Source organism: Silurus meridionalis, chromosome 23 (assembly GCF_014805685.1).
Source record: "Silurus meridionalis isolate SWU-2019-XX chromosome 23, ASM1480568v1, whole genome shotgun sequence".
NCBI classification, from domain to species: domain Eukaryota; kingdom Metazoa; phylum Chordata; class Actinopteri; order Siluriformes; family Siluridae; genus Silurus; species Silurus meridionalis.
This window is the reverse complement of record NC_060906.1, coordinates 17,523,391-17,543,785: the sequence shown is the minus strand read 5'-3', so window position 1 is coordinate 17,543,785 and position 20,395 is coordinate 17,523,391. Positions and strand designations below refer to the sequence as shown.

Sequence of the window (20,395 nt, the reverse complement as noted above, 5' to 3'; positions counted from 1 at the left end):
ATAAAATTTACGGTCTTATAACACTTTTAAATTACTGGTCTTATTCAAAGTCATATTTAGTACAGTAAATCACAGATATCAGTTTTACAATTTACATCAGCTAGTTGGATAACCCTCTTATGTAAGGGCTAAAGTAGCAGTGAGAGCTATGCTGAAGAGGGCAACAAGATTTAGAAAGGCTTACATTAACTAATAAGAAAAGTGTGAAGAACAAAACATGTGCTATGATACTTCGAGTGTATATATTCTTATTATCTGCACATTTTTTCATCCGTCATCACTGATAAATCCAGATTGATAGCCATTTCACAAGCAGATGGTCAAACTGGTAGGACACCCCCCAAGTAAATATTAGAAAAAAACATTACATTCTTACAGTACCTCCTCCCTATATGCATGAGTTTACATGTTCTCCTTGTGCTATGGGGGTTTCTTCTGGGTACTCCAGTTTTCTCCCTTAGTCCAATCCATGTGTTGCAGGCATTTGGCATTTCCAAATGGTCTGTAGTGTGTGTGCACGTGCAATGGGTTGGCACCCAGTCACCCCAGTCCACTTCAAGTTCCCCTGCAACCCTATATACAGTATATACATAAAAGAAATGATAAAATACTACTTGATGCAGTCTACAGTTGTCATCCTGTTACACTTCACTGAAGACCTCTACTATATAAAAACTTAAAAACTACAAAAGGAAATATTTACACATTAAAAATATGATTTCATGTGAAGGAATCTAGTTTCAGTCTGCAAATTTCTCCCTTTCTTGCCCACTGTTGGATGTCTGGTTGGCCATGCTGGCACCTGAGCCAAAGACAAAACCAGAACTCAAATTATTGCATGTGGTTTAAAAAGAAAAGGAAGCAAGATTGATGGAGCTCGAGTCAAGAAGAGAGAACAGGGAAGCTGCAGAGTCCTGAATCCGAGTCCGTCTCCGGGTTTTGCGGAACATGCATAAAGCGTCTCAGTCCTTTCTGCTGCAGTGGAGGACTAAACACACGCACACACTCATACACTCCATACACCAGTCCCCTGTACTATACAGTCCTCCGCTTCACACAAATATCAGAGGGAGAGAGAGAGAAAGAGAAAAGGGGGAATACGCAAAAAAAAAATACAGCAAAAAAAAAAGAGGAAACGCAAACGGACGAGAAACAGGGAAGATTTGTTTATCCCCATGGGACTGGATTTGGCTCATTTCTACATCTGTGTGTCCTCTGTCCCGCTGTCATGATGAGAAGAAGCATGTGTGTGTACCAATGACTCCGACACACGCACGGATTCTCAGGTAAGACCACGGGCATCAGTGCTCATTACTAATGAGCCGGCAATTTTCCATCTCCTATTTCTTCTCGCTTGGCTTTCAGTCGTAGACAACCTATCTTTATACATTCTATCTAAATAATAATAATAATAATAATATGAAAAAAAGATAAAAAAAACATGGTTTCTGAGCTCCAGTGATGCCACTGAATATTAAAGGTGATTTATGAGAACCTGTGGAAAATGGAGATTTGCAGTATGTAAAGAACACGCAATGGACATGATTGTGTGTGTGTGTGTGTGTGTGTGTGTGTGTGTGTGTGTGATAGCAGTTACAGGTATCAGTTGGGAAATGGTGAATGGGATGAAGATGTGGAGAACAATATGTACTCAATGTGATTACAGCTTCCGTCGATGTGTGTGTGTGTGTGTGTGTGTGTGTGTGTGTGTGTGTGTGTGTGTGTGTGGGGAAGAGAGAGAGAGAGACGTACTTACAGATATCTCTCACACTCAGTGGGTGTGTGAAAAGCGTTTTTTTCTTGTGTGTGTGTGTGTGTGTGTGTGTGTGTGTTTGGCCAGAGTGTGTGATCTTGTTGCGCATCCATACAGGACCGAGGCTCTCCTGATTAGCATGAATGGAGAGAGAGAGAGAGAGAGAGAGAGAGAGAGTAATGAAGAAGGAAAGGTTGCCTAGCAATAAGCTCAGATCTTGAAGTGCAGAAATGAGAATTTCTGCATCAGTGATCGGCACTGGAGCGTCCATCATTGTCCATATGTGTGCATGTATGTGTGTGTGTGTGTGTGTGTGTTGTGTGATGCTGTGTCAGATGGGGTCTTCGTTTTTTGCGGTGAATTTGTCTATCATTCATTCTGGTTACACTCACACCAGGCTGTTTTTCGTTCAAGCTAGTTGATCTGTTGCATAGTAAAGCCACTGCAGTGTGTGAACGTGCGTGCCTGTGTGTGTGTGTGTGTGTGTGTGTGTGTGTGTGTGTGTGTGTGTGTGTTTGTCTGCTGTATGTCTGTGTGTGTGTGAGGGACATGCTGATAATTAGTTACATGATATACTGAGATATATGTAAGTGCAATAGGTAAGTAGCACATCTCATTACTTTTATGCTGTTCCCTTTAAAGCTTGTTGTTCAGTTTGTGTATTTCACATGCCCTTATCTGTGATAAGCTACAATATACATTACTTCATTGGACAGGGGTGGTCCTATAAAAGTTTCAAGAAAATGTCATGTCTAAACTGTTACTCAAACAGAAGAATACAAGTTGAAATTTGTTTTGTTACTGCAGCTCATATTCACTGCTTTAGTTAAGAGGTTTATTTTTTTCCCAGCAGATGTTACCATGTGCCAATTTATCTAGCTTAACTAATGCAAAGTAACATGAGGTCATATTCAGTGTTGGGGAGTCAGAAATGCGGAAAGGTTTTTCCATATACTGAGTCACATATGGGCTGCTCAGAGTTTAACCTTTCCTGTTAAGACTCTGGACATGGAAAAGCTTCCTGCTCAAAGTCTTCTGCTCAAATAAATACAGCATATAGCCCCCTAGCACCTACTATAAAATCTAGCATCAGTTCATTGAGCTAGCTACTAGTGAACTCAAGTTTTTCAATACGAACACTAACTTGACTTTAAAGTCTTGTCCAGTGAGAAAAGAGATCATTTGTAACATGGACAGAGTAATCACACAAGAGCAGTGGAGAAATGAGCACAGGCTCATGTTTACAGAGTGATGTATGAACCTAATTCATAAAACCATCAGAAAAAATGAGAATCTGCACTGTCTCTTATTTGACTACATGTGATAGTGAATGTGCTTATACATATGACATGCTGTATTTTACATGAATCACACTAATTTATGCAGGTGTTTTTGTGACAGTGAGACAATGAAATACTGAATAAATTAACATCAACTTCTTTTGCTAAAAAATAAATTCAATGATGCTGACTGAGTACAAGTTTGGTGCAAATAAATCGTGTTTTTTTTTTTTTTTTTGGAAACCTCAAAACATTAAAATAAAATGAAATCAACAGAGGAAAGTTTTCGAGTTTTAGTAATGTAACTACTGCTATTCCACTGGCACACAGAAAGCTACTGAAGTTATGTCTCAGGCTTCATTTATACATCATTATATAATAACTTCCAATAACATGCAACACATCATAGAGAAGACATTGGTTTAATTATTTTATGTTCAGTAACAACTTATTCCTGGTCATGGTCATGCGGATTCAGAGTGTGTTAAAGGAGTATTATACATAAGACCCTGAATGGGACAGCATACAATTACATTTTATTCCTCCATTTAAAAAAAAAAAAAAAAAAAAATCCAGTTTTTTAAAATATCCATCCAAATGAAAGTGCAAAAACATTTGGAAAATGCTTGGATTAGCAGGCCAGCCAATTAGGTGGTGATAGTGTGTTAGATACTGTTATATAAAACATCCTGAGAACTGAACCACACACTGAGTGGGTGAGAAGGGGAAATGCAGACCATAAGTTTTAATCTTATACTGGTGAAAGTGTTTGGCAAAAAGTTCTAAAATGAAAAATGCCAAACACAAAAGAATTTGTAGAAACGGATGATTAAGTTGGTGATGATAAAATAGATCGGATAGTCTATAATTGTTCTCTTTTCCTAGAATCTCTAGTTAAGATTTGTAAAGAGTAAAATTTTTACTAAATCCATATGTGTGTGGACTGAGCCTTCGAGTAGCAGATTCATTGACCTGCATGTTTTAAGAGCAAGGAAGAAACCAGAAATCCCAGAGGCAACACACAGACACAGGAAAAACTTGAAAACAACAACCCCAGCTCAGGATGAAACTGGGGCCTGCTACAACAACACTATGCTTATTAAAACACTGATTAGAATCATTTATTAATAAGATTTAATTAATTACAAATTTTCAGGTTGTTAAATCATGATGCTCAGACTAACATGCACTCTAACCATATCATACGAGTTTAATCATACAGAAATGCCAACGTTTTTGTACACTCAGTTTGTGATCCGATTGTTAGTCTTAAATAAATTGTTATAATTATAAAATGTCTAAATCTGCAAAAATCTGAAACTGGTTTGAATTTTGTTATAGTAATTTGTCACAATGGTTTGCATTGGTATTTTTATTTTATTAGCGAAACAAATTTCTATTCATATAATTATATAATTTTATTAAGTCCTTGATAAAGTTATGCTGTCATAAATTACACTACTGTCAAATTCCAGTTATGGCTTTTGTTATGTTACATGAACCAGCTCTTAAATCATCTTTGCAGAGCCCTGGGTTGATATATCTTATGACCCATGAAATCAGTGAGTTGATATAGCTCATGGATTGTGTTGCTGTGACTGTACTTGATTCTGCAATGCATGTGTCATAGGCAGTTTAATAAGCATGTAAATAAAAGCATGTACAGCAGTTTAGTTTCATCTACCGCAGCTAAACAAACTAGTATTGCATCTCAAATTGCATACATACATATGTACAACAGCCTTAACACCTTTAAAAGCCTTCAAAACAAATGTTCTGTTTTAAATAAAAATCTTTTAGATTTCATATATGGACAGAGATTTGGGACACAGCCATTACAACAATCATAATGAAGGTAGAATGTTTGTCAGTTTAGTATAACATCATGGTTCATGGAATCACTAAATGTTTTACAGTTTGACTGGGAAACCTGATGAACAGAGACACATTGGGAAAGTGTTGGCTCATTGGTTAAGGTTCTGGTTTATTGATCAGAAGGCTAGCAGTTCAAGCCCCAGCACTACCAAGCTGGCACTGTTGGGCCCTTAAGCAAGGCCATTAACCCTCTCTAATCCAGGGGTGCTGTATCATGGCTGACCTTGAGCTCTGACCCTAGCGTTCTAACAAGCTGGAAGATGTGAATAAATAGTTTTAGTGCCGTAAAGTAAAGCCATGTTTTTCTTTCAAGCTGCCACTGCTAGGCTTCTGAGCAAAGATTTGAATTCTAAGAAGCACATATTATAAATCCTCCTTATCAATGGCAGGCTTTTCATAGTGTAGTTGCACCAACCAAAAAAAAATAGTTAATCATTATAAACTGTGCACTAACAGCTTCATAAGTTTTAACTTTTGTTAAAATAACATTACTTATGACTGACTAACAATTTCTAAAGGAGCGGCCAAAATTGTTGGGAAGAGCACTCACTGCCACTCATCTATGAAGTTAATGCTCCTAGTGGTAAAAAAGTGGAACTGCAACAAGCCCAAATAAACATCTATTTGAAGATTTTTGCTGCACCACACAGAGGACAGTTATGGGACAGTTGCCAGATTGCCAGATTGGGCTTGTTTAAACAAACTCTGTGTCAGCAAAGATATTATTTTATTGCAAATAATTTGAATTCAGCCAAATAATTTCTTAGAAAGTGGCAATATTAAAGTGTAGACAGTTGCAAAACAATCTCTAGTGAAAGATAAATAGAGATTATTGAGCAGATAATGTCTTGACATCAGAAATGTGCAAAATTATTGTTTCTCTACACCACAAGACTGAGTATGAGTTTTCTCACAGTGTCCAAATGTTGTGGCCTAGTTTCAAAGTTTTGTGTGGTTTTGTGGAGTTTGGATGAAGAAATGGCTTAAACCAGTCACTCCTGAGTAGTGATATTCATTATGAGCTTAAAGAAGACTTAAAATGTATGTTTTAAAAAAAAAAACTGATCCCCTGCATGATGGTCGACAGCATGTTTTGGAATCTCAACTGCTATTACATAACCTACATAGCTATCTAGCATTTGGTTAATAAATATAAAGTCACAAGCTGTTGTTGTGGCTCGAGATGATATAAATAAAAAGTGTACAGAATCTTCTCTGATTTACATGCAACATTTTCTAACACATCCTGTGTATTTCTTATGTAGTATTCGAAGTTGAATGAAACTGGGGAGAGACACAAATTAGTTTAGTCTCTTTTGGCCAATTTTATTGAAGTCTATCTTTTTAATGTCATTTTCTATTTGCTTTTTATTCATTTAAACTGTGACAGTTTTTTATTCATTCATTCATTCATTCATTTACACACACACACACACACACACACACACACACACACACACACACACACACACACACTAAAACTGTGGCGTGAGTTCTAGACTGTAGATTGCTAAAGAGTCTGACAATGGTGTGCTGAGAAAAGTTTGTATGTGAAATGCCCAAAATGTCCTGAAGTCACAATCAGACATGCATGCACTCACACACACCCGCACACACACTCGCAATTTACTCAACCATTTGAGAACATCAGTCAATCTAACAGCTAAAGCTCAGATATACATTTTAAATACATAGTATACATATTATGAAGTACTTCAGTAAATGAATGGCTTAAAAGGTAATTACCATTCTACTGAAATAGTTTTTAATCTGTGTCTGAATATTACTTTTAATTAGAGCCACGTCTCAGTCCACTGCTTTTTTTTTTTTAATGTGTTGAATTAAAACTATTTTAATGACTATCTGCTTAAAATTTTATTTGTAATAATATGTAAACAACCATAAATATGAAACATCAGCGTAATTTTTTTCTTCTCACCATGTGCACTACATGTGTTGAGTGTAGAGCATAGTATATAGTTATTAGGTCTGTTGAAAGAGTATAAATGAAACTAATCATATATGTTCTACGGATTAATTGAATGCAAGAAGACATCTTTATTTTTATTCACTTAAGATGATATTCAGAATCTACTGCATCTCATAATGTGATTATAAGATTCAACAACCTGGAAACCATAAAAAAAGCAGTACTTAAAGTATGCAGGCGAATGTGTGAACAATGCTGATTGTGTCACTGCTGCTTCGTGCATCAGGTTCATACATTAAGTATAAACCAGCCTTTAATCGCTTGGTGTTCTTTGCTTTTGATAGCCATCTAAATAGAAGCTCAGAGCTTTGATCGTCTTTCAGAACAGTAGGAGGATCCTGGATGTTCTTCAGTTAAGGGGGCTGGTATTACATAAACAAGGTGTGATTTATCAAAGCACATATTTTATTGTTGTCTCACAGCATTTTGACTGAGATGAGGAACTTGTTTTGGCCTTACTGAAGGAAGATTATAGAGATCTCATGATTTTAATTCAAAACATTTATGGAAAGCACGATTTAAAGCTATGCGAACTTTTTTTTGAGTGGAACTAAGTGAAACACTTGTCCTACAGTGTTATTATTTAAATGAAAATGAGCAGTTTACATTACAACTGTGGTAAAATGTTAAGTTACTCATTAATTACACTGGTTTCCTGTAAAGAGATCTACTACACTGACATGAAAGAGCAAAGCTGCTCCATATGACTGTATTTTTAAATAATTTTAATGACTAATTAGGGAGGTAAACATCATTTTCTGTGATCAGTTCAAAAACATGTAGGATATATTAAGAATGAAAAAGTCAATAACATACTTTCACCACTTCAAAGCTGATTGCTTTCAATAGAGAAATACTTCCATCTCAATATGGTAAATGCAGTTTAACTGACCCAACACGTCACGACTATGTAAGTGCATTTCATGAGAATGATGTGAGACATGCTGGCTAGCTGCTCTGTATTCATTCACACATCTCTATCAGCCCTCACAGTGAGTGATGGATACTTTAGTTTAATTAAATAACTTTTTTTTTCATACTGCCCTGCACCAACCTGGCTGAAGTGCTTTTCCAATGCTCTGAGGGTGTTGGTTCTCTTTGGATGGAAGTACAGTAAAGTGGATCTTAAGTTTGTGTTAACATGTCACATCCATAGAAACACTACACAGATGGAAGGCAGTCTACTTCAGCACTGTAATCCAGTTTTGAATGCCACTGAAGTCAGGCAGAACCCAGAGCATATTTGTGTTTACCCTGCTCTAAGACATTGGACTGAAGTCATGAAAGTCTGTGTCAGTTTGTGTCTGTTGTTGCGCCAAATATTTGTACAGTATGTGTATTTGAATGGATGACCTAAACCAGAAAATTGTTTGTTTGTTCATTTTTATATGATCTTGAACACCACAAAAGAAAGTGCAGGGCTTCTGAATAAAGTTTAACACATTATATCAACAGCTAATCTCATATAATGTAATAATAAATAATAAAAAAGTAATTACAGAAAAGTACAATGTGCTCAACCAATGTAGCCAGAAAGATTCCTTTAGGGCATTGATGCTGACCTGCTTAAAGACAATACCAAAAATCTAACTTGTCTATGTGTTTTTTTTAGCTATAAGCAGAGAAATCTTACCAGTAATTTAACTCTTCATGGGTAGTAACTCACTACCTGTGGTTGAAAAGTGAATACACTAAAAAGTTTAGTAGGCAGCATGCTGTGTGAACCAGTTAAAGTACAGTTACAAAATACTGGGTGGTGTTTGAGCTGCAAATCCCCCCAAAAAATGTCCAAAATATTTAAAAAATAAATAGATTATTAAGTGATTTGCTCCCATAATTTAATTGTTATTTAATTTAGTTTTGGTTTGAAAGTACAGTAATAATTGATTTTCCAGTAATACAATAAAAAGTGGTAGGATGAATAAATAAATTAAATAAATTAGAATTCCAATACCAAAACTAATATGAATAATCTTCTTATATACATATACAAAAAAAGTTATTTCATATTTAGAAAGCATATTAAGTTATTAATTATTATTTGTGAAATAAATAAGCTTTGGTTTTGAATCTGCTGATTTCCAAATTATCTGTAGTGTGTGTGTGATTGTGTATTTGTGTGTGTGTGTGTGTGTGTGTGTGTGTGTGTGTGTGTGTGTGTGTGTGTGTATACCAGGTGGACAGTATGGTGGAAATCACAGCCATTCCTATTCTATTCTATACTGTACATTACTATTATTATGTCCCCCCCAGCATTTTATTTTCCAGATAGTTTAAGTTGGGATTTAATGTCTTAATTATACTTTTGGATAAGGATAATCTAAATTTCCCTCGTTATATTAAGTTTTCTACTGAATTCTAAAATAAGTACTCAGATACTAATATAATAATATAATAAAATATCAGTTATTTGGGTTTATTATTTAATACAGTTCCAGTGCATACTGTAGATCCGTTTCAAATGTACTCGCCTTCATATCATCATAAACAGATTTTACCCAAGAAGAAATGGAGTCATTTTCAAAGGTTTTGCTCAAGCTGCGTTTGCATTTAAAATCAGGACCATGAAATCATCACTAAGAACCATAATTAATGTTTTTGTTGTATGATACAGTATCTTACAAAAGTAAGTACTCACTTTTGTTGCCAGCTATTTGGCAATAATGGTTATATATTGAGTTATTTTCAGAGGACAGTAAATCTGTACTGCTATACAAGCTGCACATTGACTACTCTAAAATAGATCCAAGTTTCATTTCTATAATATTGTTTCCTGAGAAGTAAAATGGTTGCTAAAATTTGTGGGGTGAACTCAGTTTTGTAGGATCTTCATCTGCATCATCATCTGTAGGATGACGGTATGCATTGTAATGTTTTTTAAATCTTGAACTTGTGCTGAAATTCTACAGACCCTATTAATGGCAATTAATCCTATCCACTGTGATGCTGGAAATAGTTTGGTCTGCACTTGTGTGAGTGTCTGGCAGGAAAAGATGGAGTGGGAGAAGTTGTGAATAATAGATTTTACCGGATTTCCACAGGGTAGATTTCATCTGCGTATTTCTACATCTCATTTACTTATGTGCTCCTTGTCTCATTCTTCCTGTCTGTCCTGCTCTCTTTTTTACTTTTCTCTTCCCACTCTTATTCTCTCTTTCACCCATTTTCCCCCTCCTTACTTTCTCCCTTGCTCTCCCTCTGTCTTTGACAGTATGTTGTACAGGGCAGGATGAGCTGTTCTCCAGCTTGTTTCCATGGAGATGCTGAGGAACTGTAGTGTGTGTCAGTGATATAAACACACACTGTGTGTGTGTTGTGTGTGTCCCTCCCAGCTTGGCGCATTCCTCTGAATTGTCCAACTCTTGAATTCGGTACATAGATCTCCTTTTCATTATTCTCTGAAATGATTTTGTCTATTTAGCAATATATTTGCCCATTTTGGAGATCACAGCTTTTTTATTTTGTGTGTATGTGTTTTTTGTGTTTTCTTGTTTTTGACAACATGCTACTTGGTGATGATCAGCATGAATCTCTCATCAGATTGCTTTCCTGCATTTGAATGTGAATAACCTACTGCATATTAATATTCAGGATAGAGATGCTCTCTCTTTCTCTCACACACACACACACACACACACACACACACACACACACACAGTAAAACCCAATATGGGTAATTAAATGTATAATAATGACTTAAATGAAAATGATAAAATATGTAATTGTGTGACTATGCGATCTCTAAAACCCTTTTATTAGTCATAATAAGTAATGCGTTTGGCTCTCTTAGTTGTTTTCAAGAACATATTTAGATATTTCCAATCATATAAGGATATTTATCCAATGCTCTTGAATTGAAACGTCAATAAACCTCACCCCTCCTCTCCTACAGCTATACCCACACACACACAAACACCCACGCACACACATTTAAACATGTCCACTGTATCTACAGTAACACAGGGGGTTTTTCGACAATGAATAATTTGATGAATCACTACTTAATTATAGAAATACTTTAGACTTCCTATGGGGCGTGTTTGATAAATGAGATGGTGAGAGCGATTATGTGGAACATGAACTTATGCCATGCTGCGTTTGGTTGCACGTTGTGAAAATGTTCACATTTTTTAATGAAGGTTAAAAACACATTCTTATTTTAAGTGCTTTGGCACTTCAACACAGTGGTCAGCTGTTGGATACCATCAAATGGGTTTATGGTTGATTGTTTCCTGTAATTATTTACTGTTTGTCTCACATTGATGGTACTGATTGGCCCTTATTATAGTAACTTATATATTATTGTAGATGTGTTAGAAAACAAAAAATGGACAAGTGTATGGATCTGAGTACTATATATAATATAAATATTATAAGGGGCACTGAAGTCAAACCAGAAATTTTGAGTCTATAAAATAAAAGAACAAATTTCAAAGAGTGGAAACTGCATTTATTTTTCTATGTACTCCTCTGTTACATTCACTTAACTAATGCCTGGAAAGATTTGACATAGAACAATTTGTTAGTACACCTAAACAATTTTAGGACCCCCTGCTTCACTTTGTGACCTCCAAGAAATGCATTGATTACCCAGGATCAGGTGTTCCACACACTGAATGTTTACAGGAATGACTGCTGTGGGCTGGGAACCACCACGACCAGGATAGTCACTGACAGACGTACGGCCAACTTTGAAACGTTTACACCATTCAAATGTCTTATTGGGGCTGAGCATCTCATCAAAGTACTGTGCTTGAAGTCTTCTGTAGATTTCTGCATTTACAAGAAACTTAATCACCACACGCTGTTCCATACATGCACTAAATGTCTGCCATCTCTGAACTGGTCAGGGACATGTCATTTAGGTTACTTTTTAAAATGTGTATGTATGTATGTATGTATGTATGTATGTATGTGTGTGTGTGTGTGTGTGTGTGTGTGTGTGTGTGTGTGTGTGTGTGTGTGTGTGTGTGTGTGTGTGTGTGTGTGTGTCTGTCTGTCTATCTATCTATCTATCTATCTATCTATCTATCTATCTATCTATCTATCTTTTTATCTTTTTATCTATCTATCTACAGTGAGGAAAATAAGTATTTGAACACCCTGCTATTTTGCAAGTTCTCCCACTTAGAAATCATGGAGGGTCTGAAATTGTCATCGTAGGTGCATGTTCACTGTGAGAGACATAATCTAAAAAAAAAAAAAATCCAGAAATCACAATGTATTATTTTTAAACTATTTATTTGTATGATACAGCTGCAAATAAGTATTTGAACACCTGTCTATCAGCTAGAATTCTGACCCTCAAAGACCTGTTAGTCTGCCTTTAAAATGTCCACCTCCACTACATTTATTATCCTAAATTAGATGCACCTGTTTGAGGTCGTTAGCTGCATAAAGACACCTGTCCACCCCATACAATCAGTAAGAATCCAACTACTAACATGGCCAAGACCAAAGAGCTGTCCAAAGACACAAGAGACAAAATTGTACACCTCCACAAGGCTGGAAAGGGCTACGGGGAAATTGCCAAGCAGCTTGGTGAAAAAAGGTCCACTGTTGGAGCAATCATTAGTAAATGGAAGAAGCTAAACATGACGGTCAATCTCCCTCGGACTGGGGCTCCATGCAAGATCTCACCTCGTGGGGTCTCAATGATCCTAAGGAAGGTGAGAAATCAGCCCAGAACTACACAGGAGGAGCTGGTCAATGACCTGAAAAGAGCTGGGACCACCGTTTCCAAGGTTACTGTTGGTAATACACTAAGACGTCATGGTTGAAATCATGCATGGCACGGAAGGTTCCCCTGCTTAAACCAGCACATGTCCAGGCACGTCTTAAGTTTGCCAATGACCATTTGGATGATCCAGAGGAGTCATGGGAGAAAGTCATGTGGTCAGATGAGATTTCTGGATTTTTTTTTAGATTATGTCTCTCACAGTGGACATGCACCTACGATGACAATTTCAGACCCCTCCATGATTTCTAAGTGGGAGAAATTGCAAAATAGCAGGGTGTTCAAATACTCATTTTCCTCACTGTATCTGTCTGTCTGTCTGTCTCTGTCTGTCTGTCTGTTTTTGTGGGTGTGTATTACCCCATACCATGTGCCCCATACCATGTGTTTGTGTGTGTAATATATACTGTATATACTGTGTGTGTGTGTGTGTATATATATATATATATATATATATATATATATATATATATATATATATATATATATATATATATATATATACAGTGTGTGTATGTGTATATATGTATGTGTATATATATATATATATATATATATATATATATATATATATATATATATATATATACAGTACAGACCAAAAGTTTGGACACACCTTCTCATTCAAAGAGTTTTCTTAATTTTCATGACTATGAAAATTGTGGAGTCACACTGAAGGCATCAAGGGCTATTTGACCAAGAAGGAGAGTGATGGGGTGCTGCGCCAGATGACCTGGCCTCCACAGTCACCGGACCTGAACCCAATCGAGATGGTTTAGGGGTGAGCTGGACCGCAGAGTGAAGGCAAAAGGGCCAACAAGTGCCAAGCATCTCTCGGGGAACTCCTTCAAGACTGTTGGACGACCATTTCAGATGACTACCTCTTGAAGCTCATCAAGAGAATGCCAAGAGTGTGCAAAGCAGTAATCAAAGCAAAAGGTGGCTACTTTGAAGAACCTAGAATATGACATTTTTCAGTTGTTTCACACTTTTTTGTTATGTATATAATTCCATATATAATTCCACATGTGTTAATTCATAGTTTTGATGCCTTCAGTGTGAATCTACAATTTTCATAGTCATGAAAATAAAGAAAACTCTTTAAATGAGAAGGTGTGTCCAAACTTTTGGTCTGTACTGTATATATATATATATATATATATATATATATATATATATATATATATATATATATATATATATATATATATATACAGTGTGTGTGTATGTGTATATATGTATGTGTGTATATATATATATATATATATATATATATATATATATATATATATATATATATATATATATACAGTACAGACCAAAAGTTTGGACACACCTTCTCATTCAAAGAGTTTTCTTTATTTTCATGACTATGAAAATTGTAGAGTCACACTGAAGGCATCAAGGGCTATTTGACCAAGAAGGAGAGTGATGGGTGCTGCGCCAGATGACCTGGCCTCCACAGTCACCGGACCTGAACCCAATCGAGATGGTTTAGGGGTGAGCTGGACCGCAGAGTGAAGGCAAAGGGCCAACAAGTGCCAAGCATCTCTCGGGGAACTCCTTCAAGACTGTTGGACGACCATTTCAGATGACTACCTCTTGAAGCTCATCAAGAGAATGCCAAGAGTGTGCAAAGCAGTAATCAAAGCAAAAGGTGGCTACTTTGAAGAACCTAGAATATGACATTTTTCAGTTGTTTCACACTTTTTTGTTATGTATATAATTCCATATATAATTCCACATGTGTTAATTCATAGTTTTGATGCCTTCAGTGTGAATCTACAATTTTCATAGTCATGAAAATAAAGAAAACTCTTTAAATGAGAAGGTGTGTCCAAACTTTTGGTCTGTACTGTATATATATATATATATATATATATATATATATATATATATATATATATATATATATATATATATATATATATATATAGTATGTGGTGTCTCCTGTGACACTTATAGATTGATATATAACATATAAGCACAGAGTGGCACCAATCTAACACTTAAAAATTCCTATTCTCACATTGGTTTGAGCAGAGCTTTGTGGGAAATGCTAAGGGATTGCTGAAAATCCATGTAGAGAGAATGGTTGGAAATCTAGAGGATCAGCTAAAACAGTTTTTTAAAGTATGTATTTATTTTTTTACAATAGCAGTGTAACACCACCAACTTGTGAATGTGAAGACACACACTTGTGTGAAAACAGCTACCACATTTCTTTCATGGAAAAAAAGTCACTGAGCTGCTTGAATGTGTTACACTCTGACACTATTGAATCTACTAAATCACAACATATGCACAAAGCTTCAAACACTAATCTGTGACTGTGTCAGTTTGTCATCATGTTTTATCTGAAGTACTAGATTTTTTTGTTGCCTGAATAGAGCTCCTTATACTTTGTTTGCTCGTTTAATTTCAAAGCAAGGCACAGTATCTGACACATATTCCATAAATATACATGCACTAAGCAAATTAAATTTTACTCACTCATTTTCATCTTTTGCAATACTAAGACATGTACCAATATCGTCATTTAAACTGAGAACCAGAGACATTTTTAAAATGTATTATCACATATTGATGCAGTAGTTATTAGCTGAACTCCTAATGCCATAGGAAGTGTGGGCAAGTGGCAAAACCCCCTAAGAAGACATGAATAAGAAACATTGAGGTAAATCAGACTCAAAAGTGCATGTGTTTATCTTTGGTATGTTAAAAGCTGTATTTGGTTTTGGATGCTTGTATGTACTTGACAAGTATATTTGCTGCTCTAATGGACAATCATATACATATTGCTGATTGAACACAGTGCAGGAGTTTTAGAAGGAAAGATCTATTTAACCTAAAGTTGCTTATGTTATTAGATTGAAGGCTAATTTTTTTCCCCCAACTTCTTAAAAAAATAATTTGCATAAAAACATGAACAAATTTCAAAAATGTGCATTGATTTATTATATTTATATGTCCTCCTACTATAAACATCCTCCAGATCTCAATTGTCAGCAGTCTCAACAGATTGAGATGTTAAATAAGAAAAGAAGGTAATAATCATGTGTTTACTGTTTTGTTTTCATATTTGTTTTAATTTTCTTATGTTTCTGATTTGCTGTTGCACTTGGATTTGTTGGTTTGTTTAGTTTGGTTTTGATGTGACCGCTGTGCTAAGAATATTTCACTCTCCATCTAACAGTTAATTAAGAATGGTACTGTTTTGGTCTCAAGCCATTGATAGGAGAGACAGCCAATGTGCAAATCAGAGTAAACATGGAAAATAGTATCTACAGTATGAGGCACATGTTGCTGAAACAGTTTGTCCGTTTCCTAAACCAACATATCACTAGAATTAACACTATGGGAAAAGAGTAGAATTCTAGTTAAAACTAGACTGGACCTTTGTAAAGGATCAGTTAATCTAGGTTTCCTGACACAAGACATTATGTGAACATAAGCGCATATATTTTAGCTTAGCAGTACTAATGCTCAGTGAAGATCTTCTAACAAAGCACACGTGCACACACATACACGCATGCACACACACAGACACTTGCACACATCCACAGACACACAATTTAGAGAAGCAACATTACCAGCTGTGCCACTGTCATGCTCTGATATTGTGTATTATTATTTGTCTTTTATTATTAATATTGAGTTTATATTGGATTTACAAGAATTTAATAAACAGAATGCATCCATTTCTCAGGCAAATACAGTCAAAAAGCTTCCTGGTCTTGCATCTGGACTCTAATTGCTCAAGGTTGAAATTCACACTTGTTCAGAGGAAAACAGTGGCATCGACTTCTTGTGTTTCCTTAATCGGGTTCTCATCAAGCATGAAATCAATTTATGTTCTTTTTCATTGCTCACTCCCCCAGTAGAGCATAGACCTAGTGTCCTTTGGTAACAGGATCTTGGATATGCAATGGGAAAATCATGTGTATTTTAGAACTAATCTCTGGCATTTCTTCATGTCCCTACAATGTACTGGTAGTTGCAGGTATAACTTTATTCCTGCATGAAGAAATACTATGCATCCAATCACACTGTTCTTATATTTGAACACAAATCTGAAATTCTGGTAAGTGCCTCAGTCAAACAAACCAAGAATTGTTCTTGAGTGTGGACATAGGTATTAGGTCTAGTGTAAAAAGACCACCCTACAGCACAGGTTCCCAACCGTGACCTTAGAAACCTGTTAAGTAAATTAAGACTTTTATGATATCCATTGGGCTAAAGAAAAATTACCAACCCCAAGCGGCAAACTATGAAAATTTCAATGGTTCTAACAACAAATCATTGGTCAGGAACTTCGCAAAATGTACACGAATAGATATAGCAACGTAGTTTGGGGATAGTTTTACTCTTTCTTTAAGTGTATGGTTAAACTTGTGATCAGTTTTTCTTTCAGAAAGAAGAGTCAGTTTTGTTCCATGTAATGTTAATTGCATTAATGTTTAATGAATACCAGACATGTTTTACATCAAACATTTAACCAGTATCATGATTTCATTTTTTTTTCTACAACAGTACTATATAAATTTCCCTTTTTCTAGATTTGCCTTGAACAGTTAAAATAAATAAACAAAAAATGGCACAGGAACATACTGAAATATTCAAAAATGTATTACACATTGTCTTTTTTTCGTCCCTTTTGCTTCATTCTTACTGTTTGTCAAGAGACAACCTATGTCCCATTCTTTTTTTTTTGTTGTAACTTACTGTACTGCAGCAGTTGGTTACTGCTAGTTTTGGACATTTTAACTACAGAATGGCTTGCATCCTTCTCAAAGTATTCATACCCACAATTCCGTCACAGCACACGGCTTATCATGAATTTAATGACCACTATTGTGATAATCATATACCATAATAAAAGCCTAGACAACAACTGTGAGATAAAAGTGTAATATTGGCAAATGCCTTAACAAATATATATATATATATATATATATATATATATATATATATATATATATATATATATATATATATATATATATTTTAGAAAGCCATGCACATAACACTGTCACTATGAATGCCATGAGCTGTTGTAGTTCTGAAATAAAGGAGGATGTATATGTGGCTCTGAAGGTTAATAATGAAGTAATCCTAGTTTGTTTGTTTTTTAACAATCTCGTTACATACGATAGTTCTTTATACTTTCCTGTTAATCAGGCTGCTTTATTTGGATTTTAAAGTAAGTTTAATACTGTATGTACATCAGATTTTATCCATACTCCAAAAAATCTTGTTTTGGGGAAAATCCAATGTATTTGTGTTATTTATTTAGAACATACAGTACATAAATGGTGATTAAGTGAAAAGTAAAAAATCTTTAAATCATGTTTCAATCCAGGAAATGGTTGTCTGTCTGGTCAGAGGTCTTCACCAATTTCAGTATGTTCAGAGGGGAGATGCCCAGTACTTTCCTCTATGTCCACCTTTGGTTTCCTGTAGAATCTAAATTTTTATACTTGGTCATTTTTAGATTTTTTGCAGATAAGTGATAGAGGCAAATAAGACATTCACAAACATCATATTGTGATTATTTTAAACAAACACTTTCATTTGACTCCTTATTAGTCTGATGAACAAATGATCATCTGTGCAAAAAGAAAATAAATTTTATAATGTTTAGAGAAATCGGTGTTATTATTGTTTTTTTCCTTCACCATGCACAGCTGCAGGGAATACCTTTCATGGCTGATGAAATTACCCCAGTGCTGTGCAACATCCAAACTCATTGTTAATTAGATATCAGTCCAATAGCCTGATGTGATTTAGTGTTGTTTTATCATCCTGGAACAATTAGACTATCTGTGTAGCTATAGTTTAGGAGTGTTTCATGTACAACATCTAATAAGTAGTATGTGTAATTCACATTAACTTGTGAATGAAAGGAAGCAGCAGTTTTATCCCAGAGGGCTCAGCTGTGTGAATGTCAACTGTATTGAAAGTAAAATAATTAATCATTATCATTAATCAATCATCTTTAAAAAAATGAATATATTTTCATTACACATACAGGTAGATATCTGATATGAATTCTTTTATCTGTCTTGTGAATATTAATTAGATACAAAGATTCTGTGTGATTGTATTGCATTTGCATTAAACATCTCACTTAGAAGACTTTAACAGTAAGCTTGTGTGATTCATAAGGGAATTAATGCAATGAATCAGATGGCTCTAATATATATTAATGCTCATTAAACAATTAACAATAAAAAATGAGAATCTGTTTGATTTCATATTGATGGACCTTTCATACAAATAAGGGTGTTTCTGCATTATAATAGGCTTTTAATGCTTACAATTATAATTGCTTAACATATCAAGACTGGATCTTTTTTTTTTGTTGCACATTTGGTATTAGGATCTATTTTAAGTTTGATTGATTTGCAGTGCTCATTGTGAAAGATGGAAATGTCTACAGTTTTAGAAACAGTTCTGCTGCCTTTTTTTGCAGAATAAACCCATTGTAATAGCAATTAAATGAAGTGAACAGAATCTTTGGAGCTGCATGCTGCTATAAATCTGAAGCTTACAGAAAGAATGGACATCAGACTCATGGGATATTTGAAGTTTGACAATGCACTTAGACTTTGTAAATGTTTAATTATACTCGGTTTAACCATCAAAGCCTAACCGTAATTTCTACTGATATTAAGGGTTTCACCTCAGTATAAGTCCATTTTAACAACACTAATTAATCTTTGTGTCTAAAGCTTTGAGGCAAAAACATATGCATACCCATTAAGTTCAGCTCTCGTTTGAATGCCCACTGATATTACATATAAAAAATAAAAAAAACAAATGTATCTAAAAGAAAATCTTATATGCACGTTTCAGAAACAGCACATTTGTAAAACGGATTTCCTGAAACTACATTTACAGTCACATATAAAGTCAATTTATTGTATAATATAATTGTTTAAAATGAAAATGTTTTTTTCTTAATTTTTTCAGGGATTGAATGGAAACAGTTTTATTATATTATCCTATATGGAGGATTTTATTTATATTGATTACATGAACAAAGACTAGGACTATGTAACAAACACAGACTATACCCTTAAGAAATGTACATGAACATGGCATGAATACAACTGAATACAATTAATGCCATTTATTGGTATAAATCCTACCTTAGAAGATCTCAATGTGCATGAATGTGTTGTAAGTGTTACAAGACCATATTACTTTGAGCATGACATGAACATGTGAAGTGCAGTATATGTTGGGGGCTGAAGTCTTATACCTCTCAGTGCTAAATTGTCATATTGCGTGGGTGCAAATTGGAAACGCCATGTGTGAAAAACTAAGTACACCTTTTCTGCTTTCGTAGGATTTAAGAGGTAATAGTCTATTTTACATTGAGGAACATTATTTACAGCTGGAGAACATTCAAGTTCAACTTCAACATCAAGTTAAAAATCTTTCCATAACAAATTCACTGATTCCGCACTGGAAGAGAGACATGTAAAAGTTCACCAAGCAGAGCTTTCTTTATTCACTTTTGGTTTTACCCCTGCACTTTGCTTTCCAGTACTCACACCAGGGCTCACCCATACACTCGCAGTTCGGGACACTTTACCATCTTGGTGTTCGCCGGCAGTCCCTTGTGGATTAGCACGCACTTCTTTGGCGTCCGCATCACTCGCGCATCGGCACGCTTTCTCTCTTTAGCGCCCGCCCGGGTTCACTCGCCGGCCGCTCTTAGCCAACGTTCGGCGACCCTTCCGCTCGTCTCT

General features: G+C 35.3%; 1 protein-coding gene across 4 annotated transcripts in view; it reads left to right on the top strand.

The window, feature by feature from the left end:
* The first annotated feature begins 553 nt into the window (after positions 1–553).
* The window catches only part of LOC124377206 (disks large-associated protein 2), a 122,694-nt gene continuing 102,852 nt past the window's right edge, over positions 554–20,395 (top strand). For 2 of the 4 annotated variants that reach the window (XR_006924072.1, XM_046836584.1), the window contains exon 1: positions 559–1,286. The gene's annotated coding sequence lies outside the window, so the exon portion shown is untranslated. Of the gene's footprint in view, positions 1,287–20,395 lie in introns of all 4 variants that reach the window. The other 2 variants (XM_046836583.1, XM_046836582.1) reach the window with 2 other exon arrangements.